This window comes from Bubalus kerabau, chromosome 1 (assembly GCF_029407905.1).
Source record: "Bubalus kerabau isolate K-KA32 ecotype Philippines breed swamp buffalo chromosome 1, PCC_UOA_SB_1v2, whole genome shotgun sequence".
In the NCBI taxonomy this organism is placed as follows: Eukaryota; Metazoa; Chordata; class Mammalia; order Artiodactyla; family Bovidae; genus Bubalus; species Bubalus kerabau.
Genome location: NC_073624.1, coordinates 64,138,395 through 64,152,148, shown reverse-complemented (window position 1 = coordinate 64,152,148; position 13,754 = coordinate 64,138,395). Strand labels below are relative to the sequence as shown.

At 37.7% G+C, this 13,754-nt stretch overlaps 2 pseudogenes; one reads left to right on the top strand and one right to left on the bottom strand.

Moving 5' to 3' along the window:
- The first annotated feature begins 1,012 nt into the window (after nucleotides 1-1,012).
- LOC129647092 (olfactory receptor 6C68-like) lies at nucleotides 1,013-5,905 on the top strand (annotated as a pseudogene).
- Nucleotides 5,906-6,405: 500 nt separating this feature from the next.
- Nucleotides 6,406-7,342, bottom strand: LOC129641581 (olfactory receptor 6C2-like; annotated as a pseudogene).
- Nucleotides 7,343-13,754: the final 6,412 nt, after the last annotated feature.

Genomic DNA, 13,754 nt, shown 5'->3' with positions numbered 1-13,754 from the left:
GTGACTTAGCACATGCATATGTCAATCTTAAGCGCAGGAAAGTGTGATTAGGCTTTCCAAGTTTTTTTTTTTAATCTATGTTCAAGAAACAGCTAAGTATTGCCTATTGACATTCTACTTAGTTATCCATATGGGAAATAAATCCAGAAATCTGTCACGTTTCCTTCTTTGCTTGTGTTAATATCTGTGGAGGCTGGCACAGAACCCCAAATTTTATTTAGAACCACTAAAATCTCACAATTATTCTCTAGTTCTCTTATCCTCTGTTAAAGAGATTTAATAAAATCTCTGAGGATTAATAAGCATTCTGCCCACAGAATAAAATGCATATTGATCAAAAATATCTCATTAATCTTACAGTTTCATACCCTTGAATTACAAATCCCAAGAGTGTGCTCTATCATCACAGCTCTTGATTAAAGCTGAAATTTAGCTCTGTCTAAATAAGAGATGATATAAATGGTTCAAGAAAAGATATAGCATGGAAAGAAGGTCATTTTTAAGTACTTTAAAATCTTCATCCTCCAAGAAAACATTGGGATGTATTCATCATATCTGGGCTTTCTTGAAAATAATTTTGATTGTATTGGTTTTAAAAGACTGGATAGGGGTCCAAAAATATATATTTTGAGTATGTCAATATGTGTTTGAAATATTTCAATACTGATATAAGGCAACCTAAGTGAATTAATGTTGTAAGTGAGAGAAAAAAAGGAATAAATGAGGAAGGTATTAAGGGCACACATATAATAAGACCAGGTGACAAACTAAATTGGAGGAGAAAAAAACAAAAAGAAATATAGAATGCTACTCTAAGAAATTTAGGACTGACAGGGAAGGAGTGAAAACAGTGAGTATCACATTTACAATCTTGAAATATGCATTATGAGCACAACATAAAATTCATTAGTTTTGCCACCAGAAATCCATCTTAAAAGAATATTTTTTCCCTCTTCTAAGTTTCTTCTCTCTCAGATTTCCTCACAGTTTGGGAGGAAGTGCGGAGCCAGGAATGAGAAACCATACAGCAGTCACCATGTTCATCCTCCAGGGACTGACAGATGACCCACAGCTGCAGATTCTGACTTTCATATTTCTACTCATCACCTACATGTTGAGTGTAATTGGAAACCTGGCCATCCTCATTCTCATATTGGTCAATTCCCACCTTAAAACTGCGATATACTTTTTTCTCCAAAATTTTTCCTACTTAAAAATCTCATTCACTTCTACCTGCATTCCTAGATTCTTGTACAGTATATCAACAGGTGATAGGACCATTACCTATAATGCTTGTATGCCAACTATTTTTTAAAGACCTGTTTGGAATAACAGAATTTTTTCTCTTGGCTGCCATGCCTTACAGTTGCTATGCAGCCATCTGCAGACCCCTGCATTACATGACCATCATGAACCCCAGGGTCTGCAAAAGACTCATCTTCTGCCATTGGATGACCACTGTGTTGATCATGATCCCACCATTTAGCTTGGAACCGAGGCTGGAAATCTATGACTCTAATGTTCTTGACCACTTTTTCTGTGATGCTAAACCTGTCCTGAAGATCACATGCTCAGATACATGGTTCATGGAGAAGATGGTTGTCATCTGTTCTGCATTAATCCTCATAATGACTTACGTTTGTGGTTTGGTCCTATGTAAGTATTATCCAAACAATTCTAAGATTCTCCTCTGCCCAGCAATGGAAAAAGGCATTTTCCACCTGTTCTTCCCACATGATTGTGTTTCCATTACTTATGGAAGTTGTATATTTATCTATGAACAAAGCTAGTGTAGGTTATAGAATTCCAGTTGAGCTATTCCAAATCCTGAAAAATGATGCTGTGAAAGTGCTACACTCAATACACCAGCAAATTTGGAAACCTCAGTAGTGGCCACAGGACTGGAAAAGGTCAGTTTTCATTCCAATCCCAAAGAAAGACAATGCCAAAGAATGCTTAAACTAAAGCACAATTGCACTCATCCCACACGTGAGTAAAGAAATGCTCAAAATTCTCCAAGCCCGGCTTCAGTAATATGTGCACTGTGAACTTCCTGATGTTCAAGCTGGTTTTAGAAAAGGCAGAGGAACCAGAGATCAAATTGCCAACATCTGCTGGATCATGGAAAAAACAAGAGAGTTCCAGAAAAACATCTATTTCTGCTTTATTGACTATGCCAAAGCCTTTGACTGTGTGGATCACAATAAACTGTGGAAAATTCTTCAAGAGATGGGAATACGAGAACACCTGGTCTGCCTCTTGAGAAATTTGTATGCAGGTCAGGAAGCAACAGTTAGAACTGGACATGGAACAACAGACTGGTTCCAAATAGGAAAAGGAATATGTTAAGGCTGCATATCGTTACCCTGTTTATTTAACTTTTATGCAGAGTACATCATGGGAAACGCTGGAATGGAAGAAACACAAGCTGGAATCAAGATTGCCGGGAGAAATATCAATAACCTCAGATATGCAGATGACACCACCCTTATGGCAGAAAGTGAAGAGGAACTCAAAAGCCTCTTGATGAAAGTGAAAGTGGAGAGTGAAAAAGTTGGCTTAAAGCTCAACATTCAGAAAACGAAGATCATGGCATCCAGTCCCATCACTTCATGGGAAATAGATGGGGAAACAGTGTCAGACTTTATTTTTCTGGGCTCCAAAATCACTGCAGATGGTGACTGCAGCCATGAAATTAAAAGACACTTACTCCTTGGAAGGAAAGTTCTGACCAACCTAGATAGCATATTCACAAGCAGAGACATTACTTTGCCAACAAAGTTTCGTCTAGTCAAGGCTGTGGTTTTTCCTGTGGTCATGTATGGATGTGAGAGTTGGACTGTGAAGAAGGCTGAGCACCAAAGAATTGATGCTTTTGAACTGTGGTGTTGGAGAAGACTCTTGAGAGTCCCTTGGACTGCAAGGGGATCCAACCAGTCCATTCTGAAGGAGATCAGCCCTGGGATTTCTTTGGAAGGAATGATGCTAAAGCTGAAACTCCAGTACTTTGGCCACATCATGCGAAGAGTTGACTCATTGGAAAAGATTCTGATGCTGGGCGGGATTGGGGGCAGGAAGAGAAGGGGACGACAGAGGATGAGATGGCTGGATGGCATCACTGACTCGATGGATGTGAGTCTGAGTGAACTCAGGGAGTTGGTGATGGACAGGGAGGCCTGGAGTGCTGCAATTCATGGGGTGGCAAAGAGTCAGACAGGACTGAGTGACTGAACTGAACTGATTTGAACTGAATCCCCTTTACCTGAAAAAGCAATGAGCTATTTCTTTCTACTTCATCCAAAACTCTGTCTCTATATATTGTTTTAAAGCCATCTTCATACTGTTTTTTTTTTAATTTATTTTTTTATTGACGGATAATTGGTTTACAGAATTTTGTTGTTTCTGTCAAACCTCAATGTGAGTCAGCCATAGGTATACATATATCCCCTCCCACCAGTGTACAGAGAACAAGTTTTGGTGTTAAGAGAGTGGTGATATACAACTGTCTTAACTCTCTCCTCTCTCAATTTGTATTGCTTTATTTCTATTACAAAGCATTCTTTTGTGTTTTGAAATTTCATAGCTTCAAAAGTGTGAAGTGTGTATGTTCACACTGTAATCACATTGCTAAATAATACGTTTGTATGTGAGTGTGTGCATAGGTGGGTTTGTGTGTGTGTGCACTCAGTCATGTCCAATTCTTTGTGACCCCATGGACTTCAGCCTGCCAGGCTCCTCTGTCCATGGAATTTTTCAGGCAAGAATATTGGAGCAGGCTGCCATTTTCTACTCCAGGGGATCTACTAGATCCAGGGATTGAACATGCATTTCTTGTGTCTCCTGCATTGGCAGGCAGAATCTTTACCACTGTGCTACCTAGGAAGCCCAAATAATACATTGACATTTTTTTTTTTTTTAGAACGGCCATCATTTTGTTTTATTTTGTTTATTTATTTTTAATATAAATTTATTTATTTTAATTGGAGGCTAATTACTTAACAATATTGTATTGGTTTTGCCATACTTTGACATGAATCCAACATGGGTGTACATGTGTTCCCCATCCTGAACCCCCCTCCTACCTCCCTCCCCATCCGATCCCTCTGGGTCATCCCAGTGCACCAGCCCCGAGCACCCTGTATCATGCATTGAACATGGACTGGTGATTCATTTCACATATGATAATATACATGTTTCAATGTCATTCTCCCAAGTCATCCCACCCTCACCCTTTCCCACAGAATCCAAAAGACTGTTCTATACTTTTGTGTCTCTTTTGCTGTCTCACATACAGGGTTATCATTACATCTTTCTAAATTCCATATATATGCATTATTATACTGTGTTGGTGTTTTTATTTCTGGCTTAATTCACTCTGTATAATAGGCTGCAGTTTCATCCACCTCATTAGAACTGATTCAAATGTATTCTTTCAATTAAAACACCCCACTACATTTTTATAGTTATGTTATCATTGTAGACTATTTTATGCATTAGAGTCTTAAGTGATGTTTTAAAAAAGTTATACATGTATACTTTTAAGGAGTTTCCTTGAAGTTACACTTCTATTAAACTGGAGAGGCTGTGCCATATAGTGGAATAGACATATATATTGGAGGTTAATGCTACTGGGTGCAAATAATATTCTCCAGCAATTACTAGCAATGCATAGCTTTGCTAGATCTATTCAAACATATTTTGTAGAAAAAACACATGTAAATAAAAATTAAACTTTAAAAATAATAAAGATGGTTGCCAGTGGAGGAATGGGAATGAGGAATGGACATACAAGAGAAAAATTTAAAAAACAAAATAAGGGAATGGGAATACCTAAAGATAATTATTATACAGAAAGGCCAAAGAGAAATGACTTTCAACTGTTTACACAGAAGAAAGAAATGGGAGTCATTAAACTTCAATTTTGCCATTCCTCAAAAATTTACCTAGGAGACATGGTTTGAGAATTGGCAAACACATCTTATGTGAAAAAGTTTATTACTCTCATTGTATGATTAGTATTGCTTTCAGTGAATAATGTGAAAAGATTTTAAAATTAAAAGATATGTGGAACACTGTGTTATGAATAACATTTTTTGATTTCACAAAATTACACTCGTTCTCTCTATATGATTCTTATTCAAAGTTGGATTTTTATAGATGTTCTCTCTCTGAAAGTTTAGTCCTTCATGTTTTATATAGGATTTATTCAACTAATATTTCTTTAAAAAACAATACTGATCATATTTGTCTTCACAGGGATTCATATGCACTCTAAATAATAGTAATACTTGAGACAAATAGATGGGAAATTCATGACATTTAGCGGAAGCATAGTGTCTGTGGAAATTATATAGCAAAGATGGCTTGATCTCTCTGTATCTGCACCCTCTGCAATGTGTGTCCCAGCTCCTTCCATGCACAAGTGATTCTGTATTTCTCCCGTGAATGTTGGTTGGTCCTGTGACTTGCTTGACTAATAGAATGTGTGATGTAGAAGGGATATGTGCCTAGGATTCCAGAGGCCTTGCCTGCTTCCACTGTCTCCCTGGAGCCTCAAGATCTTACCATGTGAACATTTGTTAGCTGGAAGATAAAGCATCATCTGGAAGAAGGTTCATTTATCTTAGTAAGGAGTCATTCAACTTCTAAAGTTGTGAGTGAGGCCCTACCTGACAACAAGACCTAGTCATCTTTAGTGACATTCATATAAAGAAACCCTGTGTTGAAGATCTCTTGTTCAGACACCTGGTTCATAGAACAGATGGTTGTTGCCCTTGCTGTGCTGACTGATATTGGGACATTTCTGTGTGTAGTTCTGTCGTATATATACATCATCAAGACCATCATAAAGTTCCCTTCTGCCTAGCAAAAGATGAAGGCCTGTTCTACCTGTTCTTCTCACATGATATATACATACATACATATATATATATATATATATATATATATATATATACACACACATACACACACATACATACATATACTTTTTGGATGTTTACGTTTAAAGCAAGACAATGGATACTATGACTCCATTAATATTCCCATCAGTTCAAGAAATCAATTTTTTTTCCCCACACAAGATTTAATAGTTATTTTATTGATCATAGCCGGACTAGAGTTTAAGTAAATCCCTTCTCCTAGAAATCTAATTTCATATTCTTTTGATATGAGTTGTCATCTTGCAGAAAGTTTATTTTCAACAGGAGTTGAAATGGTGCAACTTGTTTATTTCAACAGGCATTGAAAAGATGGTTTTGGATCAGAGATTAAATAATGAGTGGTATAAGAAAGTTAATATAAACAGACAATAGACCAGGCTACATTAGTTAAGCTATGAGATTATGACATTAAGGACAAATGCTCTTTTAAAATTCATATTTTATGCTTAATTTCAACATTCTTTCACTTCTTTGAAATCAATGAAATTCTTTTGATTAAGTCAGTAAAAGCTTCTTTCACTTGCTTGTTCCTCAGGCTATATATAAATGGGTTTAACACGGGGGCAACTGAAGTAGTAAGCACTAACACACCCTTATTAATTGCCACTTCATCTTTTGCTGAAGGTTTGACATAGATAAAGATACAACTGCCATAGGTGATAGAAATCACAATCATGTGAGAAGAACAGGTAGAAAAGGCCTTCATCTTTTGCTGGGCAGAAGGGAACTTTATGATGGCCTTGATGATGTATATATATGACAGAACTACACACAGAAATGTCCCAATATCAGTCAGCACAGCAAGGGCAACGACCATCTGTTCTATGAACCATGTGTCTGAACAAGAGATCTTCAGCATAGGAGAGGCATCACAGAGAAAGTGATCAATGACATGATAGTCACAGAATTCCAGATTTAAGCCCAGGCAAAGTGGTGGAAATATAACCAGCCCACCTGCTATCCAACAGCAAATAACAAATCTTCCACAGATTTTACTGTTCATGATGGATGCATAATGTAAAGGTTTACAGAGGCCACATAGCGGTCATAGGACATGATGGCCAGGAGAAAAAATTCCGTTGCTGCAAAAAGGAAGATAAAAATAGTTGAATGACACAGGCATTATAGGAAATAGTTTTGTCCCCAGTTGATAAGCTGTATAAGAATCTGGGAATGCAGACTGTGGTCAATAAGGTTTCTAAAATGGAGAAGTGTTTGAGGAAAAAGTACATGGCAGTTTTAAGGCAAGAGTCTAGTAAAGTGAGTATAATGATGGTCAGATTCCCAGTTACACTCAATAAATAGGAGACAAGCAGAAATATAAAAATCAGAACCTGCATTGGAGGGTCATCTGTCAGTCCCAGGAGTATGAATGTAGGTAATGATGTATGGTTTTTCATTGCTGACTTGTACTTCTTCTCAAGCCCCTCAGAAAGTCAAGTGACATTGGACTGAGAAAACTTGTATGAAATTAAGAGGCCATTGACATTGGGTAAAAAAGAAAATCCAATCAATGCAATGAATATTCATTTTATTCTTTTACTTGACAATGACTGATCATAACTCTGGGATTATCAGGTCTTTTAATGTGTGTTATGTTTATAAGTATCTTCAATATCATGGTTTTCTGAAATAAGTTTGTTCTACTGTCCATATTTTTAGATCTCCTTACATGCTCTTGAATCTCTATTTTTCAATTCACCTGAACTCTGTCTTCTACTGTCTGAAATGTATTTAGCTATAGAAATAGAAAGGATCATCTATGTGACATTTTTTGTTTATTATAGTGTTATTTTTCTCCTATTAATTCTTTACTACTCCCAAGTGTGAATGAACTCACAAGCTGCTTAAAATTTTGGTTCCTGTTAAATGCAAATAAATGGCTGAGTTTGACATTTAATACAGAGTCTATATGCCACGTGTGCAGTATTTGAGTGTTTCCTGTTACTGCAATGACCAAAGAAATTATTTAATTTTATATATTTTACTTTTGGTATCAGAATTGTCATCCAAATAACACTGATACTTTTCCATTTTGCTATTTATCTTGAAGTTTCTATATCAAAACCCAATTTTCCCTCCATTTTAACTCTGCTCGAAATAGTGTTTAATGAGTACTACATAAAGAAGTAGTCATATACATATACAGTCAGTAAAAACAAGACCAGGAGATGACTGTGGCTTAGATCATGAACTCCTTATTGCCATGAAAGTGAAAGTGAAGTGAAAGTGAAGTCGCTCAGTTGTGTCCGACTCTTTGAGACCCCATGGACTGTAGCCTACCAGGCTTCTCTGTCCATGGGATTTTCCAGGCAATAGTACTGGAGTGGATTGCCATTTCCTTCTCCAGAAGATCTTCCCAACCCAGGGATCAAACCCGAGTCTCCTGCATTGTAGACAGACACTTTACCATCTGAGCCACCAGGAAAGTCCTCCTTATTGCCATATTCAGACTTAAATTGAAAAAAGTGTGGAAAATCACTAGACCATTCAGGTATGACCTAAATCAAATCCCTTATGATTATACAGTGGAAGTGAGAAATAGATTTAAGGAACTAGATCTGATAGACAGAGTGCCTGATGAACTATGGACGGAGGTTCATGCCATTGTACAGGAGACAGAAATCAAGATCATCCCCAAGAAAAAGAAATGCAGAAAAGGAAAATGGCTATCTGGGGAGGCCTTACAAATAGCTGTGATAAGAAGAGAATCGAAAAGCAAAGGAGAAAAGGAAAGATATACACATTTGAATACAGAGTTCCAAAGAATAGCAAGGAGAGATAAGAAAGTCTTGCTCAGTGATCAGTGCAAAGATATAGAGGAAAACAATAGAATAGGAAAGACTAGAGATCGCTTCAAGAAAATTAGAGATACCAAGGGAACATTTCATGCAAAGATGGACTCAATAAAGGACAGAAATGGTACGGATCTAACAGAAGCAGAAGATATTAAGAAGAGGTGGAAAGAATATACAGAAGAACTGTACAAAAAAGATATTCATGACCCAGATAATCATGATGGTGTGATCACTGACCTAGAGCCAGACATCGTGGAATGTGAAGTCAAGTGGGCCTTAGAAAGCATCACTACGAACAAAGCTAGTGGAGGTGATGGAATTCCAGTTGAGCTCTTTCAAATCCTGAAAGATGATGCTGAGAAAGTTCTTCATTCAATAAGTCAGCAAATTTGGAAAACTCAGCAGTGGCCACAGGACTGGAAAAGGTCAGTTTTCATTCCAATCCCAAAGAAAGGCAATGCCAAAGAATGCTCAAACTACCGCACAATTGCACTCATCTCACATGCTAGTAAAGTAATGCTCAAAATTCTCCAATCCAGGCTTCAGCAATACATGAACTGTGAACTTCCAGATGTTCAAGCTGGTTTTAGAAAAGGCAGAGGAACAAGAGATCAAAATGCCAACGTCTGCTGGATTGTCAAAAAAGCAAGAGAGTTCCAGAAAAAAAACATCTATTTCTGCTTTATTGACTATGCCAAAATCTTTGACTGTGTTGACCACAATAAACTGTGGACAATTCTGAAGGAGATGGGAATACCAGACCACCTGACCTGCCTCTTGAGAAACCTATATGCAGGTCAGGAAGCAACAGCTAGAACTGGACATGGAACAAGAGACTGGTTCCAAATAGGAAAAGAGTGCATCAAGGTTGTATATTGTCATCCTGCTTATTTAACTTATATGCAGAGTACATCATGAGAAACACTGGGCTGGATGAAGCACAAGCTGGAATCAAGATTGCTGGGAGAAGTATCAATAACCTCAATTATGCAGATGACACCACCATTATGGCAGAAAGTGAAGAAGAACTAAAGAGCCTCTTGATGAAAGTGAAAGAAGAGAGTGGAAAAGTTGGCTGATAGCTCAACATTCAGAAAACTAAGATCATGGCATCTGGTCCAATCACTTCATGGCAAATAGATTAGGAAACAGTGGAAACAGTGTCAGACTTTATTTTTGGGGGCTCCAAAATCACTGCAGATGGTGATTGCAGCCATGAAATTAAAAGACGCTTACTCCTTGGAACTAAAGTTATGACCAACCTAGATAGCATATTAAAAAGCAGAGACATTAGTCTGCCAATAAAGGGCCATCTAGTCAAGGCTATGTTTCTTCCAGTGGTCATATATGGATGTGAGAGTTGGACTGTGAAGAAAGCTGAGTGCCGAAGAATTGATGCTTTTGAACTGTGGTGTTGGAGAAGACTCTTGAGAGTCCCTTGGACTGCAAGGAGATCCAACCAGTCCATCCTAAAGGAGATCAGTCCTGGGTATTCATTGGAAGGACTGATGTTGAAGCTGAAACTTCAATACTTTGGGCACCTGATGCGAAGAGCTGACTCATTTGAAATGACCCTGATCCTGGTTAAGATTGAGAGCAGGAGGAAAAGGGGATGACAGAGGATGAGATGGTTGGATGGCATCACTGACTCAATGGACATGGATTTGGGTAGACTCCGGCAGTTGATGCACAGGGAGGCCTGGCGAGCTGCGGTTCATGGGGTCACAAAGAGTTGGACATGACTGAGTGACTGAACTGAACATAAGTTACTTGCTGCTGTATGAGGTTAAGAAATTATTATAAACAACTGAACAAACCCATCCTGAGGAATTTAACCTCAATTATTTGTACTTTCATGGTTATGAAGGACAAGGGGAGACAGGATGAGACATGAGTTGGAGACCAAGGACAAATGACAATTCCTTTTCAATTATTTAACTTGAATTGGATTCTGCAACAGATAAATGACATTAGAGGAAAAACTGGGAAAATCCGAATAAAATCTGTATTTAATTTAATGCATTTATTTTAATTTTACTTAATTATCTTTTTTAGTGAATCTTTGTCTGTTCTGAGACTCTCTCCTCTCTGTGCCTCTGTGGACTTGCCTACCACAGCGGGGTCACCTGATGCTCCATGCGAGCTGAGGCCATGGGCACTGGGGACTCTTGGCAGGAGACGGTGTGCTGCTCTGCCATTGACTCGCTGGCGCAGGACGCACAGAGAGTGCATGTGGACTCATGACAGTGATGGAGGAGGCACCCTCACTGCCTGCCTGGCCTGGCCATGACAGAGACCCATTCTTAAATCTGTATTTTAGTTATTAGTATTTGCCTACAGTATAAATTCTTTAGTGGTAATAATTATACTGTGATTATGCAGGATGCTTCCAATAGGGAGAGCTGGGTGAAGGATATCTGGGAACTGGCTCCACTGCTTTGTCAACACTTCTCTCAGTACAAAAGTTTTTCATAATTACAAAATTTACCAAATAGAAATAAAAAAGAAAACTGAAAAGCGAACAGCAGTTGCAGAGCACTTTTTTTCTTTCTGGCAGTATGTTGGGGGCAGTTCTTCACACACATCATTTGTCTGGTGCAATATCTACCATCCTTTGTGCTTCTTCAGCAATATTTTTGTGGTGATGTTCATTTTATGCCATCTATGACTATATAGGATATCCATTGAAATTAATGTTTATAGTTAAATTACAGCTTAATGTTAATCATAAATGTGTGAATTGCATGGATTTTGTCTATACCTTATAAGGCAAAATTATAACATTGGACCTGAAGTGCTTGCTGTTTCTGACCCATTGATAACACACTCCTGTGATGAGGATGCTCATGTTTAGAAAGGACTGTTACCTATGAAGCAACTCTTCAGAGTGCTTCCACCAAAGAAGGACCTTTGCTTTCCACAAACCAAAATGACATCTCTCTACAAGTTTAAGTGAAGTCTGTTTCCTGATACAGCTCTGTTCATTACCAGCTTTCCACCCCTGCTTTTCCCTTCACTAAACTGATACTGATACCTGCAAGTTTAGCAAGTTTGGCTAGTGTACTTCCTACAAAAACGTTTCTTGAAACTTCATTGTGTAAATTGTCTGCTTCTCTTTTTCCCCTCTAGCCCACTACACTTTTCTGTTACAACTAAATACGTGAATGCAATTTTATTGAGACTGGGCTCTGTCTTGTTCATCGAGATTTCACAGCAGTTAACCCCATTCAACATTTATCGAAAGCTCAGTAAATATGTTATTGTAAAATTCATAAATTTTTATGTACTCTTCTGACTCAGACCAAGGAGTCTGTTTTTTCATATAGTGAAATTTCCATTTTCTTTTATGATACATATTTTAAGTATGTAATTCCACTTGAGGTTCCCCATTTTTTTTTTCTAACAACGGGTTGATTATATTCTTTTGTATTTTAGCTTGAATTATAAATGATCTAAGAATGCACATACTTAATACACTACTTGGCAGCATAATAAAAGACTTCTGTTCTATTTAGTCCTGGACTAAAACAAAAGTTATTTAAAAATTTTTGCTTTGACCAGAAAGTACTATATATTTGGCCTTCTATCTGATAACTTATATAGCAGCTAAGTCAAATATTTCCTATCCGTCAGTCATTGTCAGGATACCTTGTCACCTTCCTGAGTTGCTGAATCAAAAGATAACATTTGCTTTAGAGGCTTCAATTAAATGGTTATTTTGAGTTTCACCTGGTTGTTTTAAAAAGTTATTTTCTAATCACTAAGAAAGTTGGATATAAGCTCCCACTTGGTGCCTAGTCCCACAGTGCAGCATAAACTAGGCTTCCATTACAAGGAAGTACTGGGCATGTTTTGCCTAAAAGTTAACCTCCTCGCCTCAACACCAGGTTAAAGGTCATAAAGGGGCCACCAGAGCATTTCTGGTGGTGGGACAGGAATGAACTGTCTCTGCAGCCCAGGTACCTCCCCTCAGTCCTGTCAGCACAACTCCAGGTTATCAGACTCCCTACCAACCACCACAGTCAGCCTGTGTGTACTGAGGACAGAGACTAATCTTTTCTTCCAAAAATGCCACTATTTTCTTCTGCTACTCATAGTCAGCCTTTTAAACAATACTCTCATTAAATTAATTGACACTGATATTGATACAGATATTAAAAAACTGGGTTTCCATTAATATGTCTAAGACTATTAGAGAATTTGGTCACCAACTGATGAAACATAAGCATATAAATCGCTAAATGGGGATACAGTTCACATAATTTATACACAGTTTTTGTTTAAAATGAGGGTGAGTGTCCTTCTAAAATTCCCCTTCATTTAGATGAAATTCATCATATTGATACATAAAAACAGCTAAGCAATGGCTCTCCTATAATTACTACTCATATTGAGAAGCCACACTTCATAAGGGGTGGTTGAAACCTTTCACAAAATATTAAAATGACAAATCATATCTGTTATTTTTGTAGAAATGCTTTCCTCAGAGGAAACTATTGTTCTAGTGTTCAGAAAAGGGAAATAAAATGATTAAAAAAATACTTCTCTGATAGTCATAACCTCAGATGTACACTGAATCCGAAAGTTGCAAAGGGTGAAAAAAGTCATCCAGGAAGATCTTATGGTGGGGAAAGAGGTGCGGAGAGATGTGCGTGGTCTCTGACCATTCTTAGGAGCACAGACTCCTACTCACAGAGGGCTCTGAAGTTGGAGAATTTTCACTAAGTCATCCTCCATCCACACCAGATGATTTTCTCAATAGAAAACCTACCTTCCAATGAGCCCTGGAAGTCTATTCTGGAACTGCAAAGCTAACAATAGTTTAAATGGCTAGGTAGAGATCTCCTTCTGTTGTTGGGAAAGTTGATATTCTGTTGTTTCTGGCAGAAGACATATTTTTAAACTGGCAGAACTTCCCTTTTAAAAAAATTGACATAATCATTAATTAAGTGAAATAAAGAAACATATCCTTGGTGGTCCTGTCTTAAACATTACTAATGAATCTCTTGTGTAA